We start from the raw sequence: 2,500 nt of genomic DNA, 5'->3' as shown, positions 1-2,500 counted from the left end.
CCGTGTCTGTCCGTCTGTCCGTCAGTGCACACAGGACGTCCGTCAGCACACACAGGACGTCCGTCAGCACACGCAGGACGTCCGTCAGCACACGCAGGACGTCCGTGGCTGTCCGTGTGTGTCCGTGTGTCCGTCAGCACACGCAGGACGTCCGTCAGTACACACAGGACGTCCGTCGACTTCCCCACCGAAGGAGATGCCGCAAACAACATTTTAAGCAAAGCTTAACAATTCCTTCCAGATAGGTACGCAACACAGGCCCCGGATCAGTTCAACAAGCATAAAACTATGCTAGTGAATGTTGCGGGCACAGAAACCGTACCTGAACCAATGCTCAGCCAGATAAGCAACAACTGCCACAACTACCTCACTAGAGCTACCTGCGACCAAGGTTCATTCAAAGAAGTGCATCTCAACCACCAGAAGGAATTTTGGCATGAAACCAATTTTCAAAGAATGCCAGCTCAATCCTTCATCACTGAAGCTTGAAATTACAAGAAAAGCTTCGTGGAGCAAGAAGTTATGAATTTTACAAGTTGGAGGTTTCCCAGCCCATCCGTTTGCGAGTATCGGCCCTTAGAAGAGAAAATCAGCCAAACCAAGAAGCGGCCCGGGCCAAAATCAATTATGGATCTCAAGAGGGATCTTTTGTGGATCCGACAAGCCAAGAATCAGGAGAAAAGGCTCAGTGAAGTTGAAGATATAACCATTTCCCCAAACCCGGTTATAAGGAGCCGATAATGGAAAGATTGCATAATCAGTTGGTCCAACCATTTCCAAATCGAGATCAGGCAACCAAGACATACCCTACACGATCCATGAATTCCAGAAGACATTCCAGAAGAGTTTAGATGGACCAGCATGCAGAGAAACAGGCGAATCTTCATGGCCAACAACTTTCCTTTTTCGGCCATGTTCACACTAGGAGGAGTAAATGAGTTTTCACAACAACTCTTTGAAGACCAACGGCCATATTCTTTCATATGTGGACTAAGGAGTATTTCAGGAAGGCTTCCAGATCATGGGCATATCCAGAAGCTGTCTAGATACAAGGCTCAGTCAAGTTTCCTTTTGGAGAGGCTCAAATCAAGCCTAACGGCTAGATATCTTCAAGGAGCCTAGCTTATGATTTTTCTACTTAATTCGTGTACTTTGTGTTTCCTTTTGAGTCATAGGAACGTTATAGTTGTCCCAGTGTCGAGCCTATATAAGCTCAGGTCATAGTTCATTGTAAAGCACCCTTGATCATTTTTAAAGTAATAAGAAATCGTTTTCTTTTAAACAAAGTTGTGTATTCTTTGTTGTTATTTCTCTAGTTCTTTGTGTGTGATTCACTAAGACCTAAAGAAGCCACGTCCAGGGAGCCTTGTGTGATTCAAGACCATCTGTTCGTCCATTGACTGAGAGAGTCAATCTATATCCATCTATCCATTCCATCCATCGATCCAGCTTGGAAGAGATTCATATCAAGCAAGCCGGATTCCATCCTCAGTCCATTCTCCATCCACTGATCCTTGTTGAGAGAGACACATGTCCAGCAAGAAAGATCCCATCATCCATCTTTCTATCCTTCTTATTTGAATTGTTTTCATTTTTGCATATCATTTAGTTTTGAATCTTAAAAGAAAATCCATAAGAATCATATTTGCTTCAGTTTATCATTTCTTATATAGTTTATTTTCTGTTCTTCATATAGAAATCATAAAACTCATAAAAAGGTTCATCCTTGTTTCAGGTATAAACTGGCCGTCCCATTACTCCATCGCAGCCGTCTAGCCAATCTTCCGTCTGTCCGTCCGTCCGATCTGTCCAAGCCGAACCAATACCAAACCTCAGTCAAGCCATCCGTGTAGTCTGAATCCCAGACTGCAACATAGTGAAGAAACTGAGGAGGATAGTTGGTCTGTAGTTGGGTGCGCGAGCACAGAGCCTACAAACACTAGCTATCCAATCACCACTCATACGCCGAATGTTCATTTGCCCCGCTAACATCAATCTTTCCAACCACTCTTGAGATGTAATCAAAAAAGCAACTGGAAGACGGATGAAACCAGGCCAAGACCATGCAAGCGCGAAAATTTGAAGTTAGGGGCAAAACGGTCCACTGAAAAATTCGCCGGAAAAGTTCCCGGAAAATTCACCGGGGACAATCCGGCCATCGACCTCAACCCAGCCCTCGATAGTGTTGGACCGAACAGTCCAACACTACGTACCCGAACCGTTCGGGTACTGGGGGGTAGGAGGCTCAAGAGAGTGCCTACCCCTTATATATACAAAACGCTTTTTTTCAGTCTGTCACCAGTAGACATTGGTTGTGTTCCGGGGAGTATTTTTAATGTAAAAAAAAAATACTTCGAATTTGAATCTGATTTTTTGCATGCTTCATAAGGATGGTTAAAGCTATTTTCTGGTAAATTTTCATAAATTTCTTTTGCTTCTAACCATGTCTTTTGCATGCTACAAAGGTCGGAGTTTTTTGGTCTAAACGGATGTCTACAGC

This window comes from Brassica napus, unplaced genomic scaffold (genome assembly GCF_020379485.1).
Source record: "Brassica napus cultivar Da-Ae unplaced genomic scaffold, Da-Ae ScsIHWf_383;HRSCAF=604, whole genome shotgun sequence".
Taxonomy (NCBI): Eukaryota; Viridiplantae; Streptophyta; class Magnoliopsida; order Brassicales; family Brassicaceae; genus Brassica; species Brassica napus.
The sequence above is the reverse complement of the archived record's forward strand: the minus strand, read 5'-3'. Positions refer to the sequence as shown.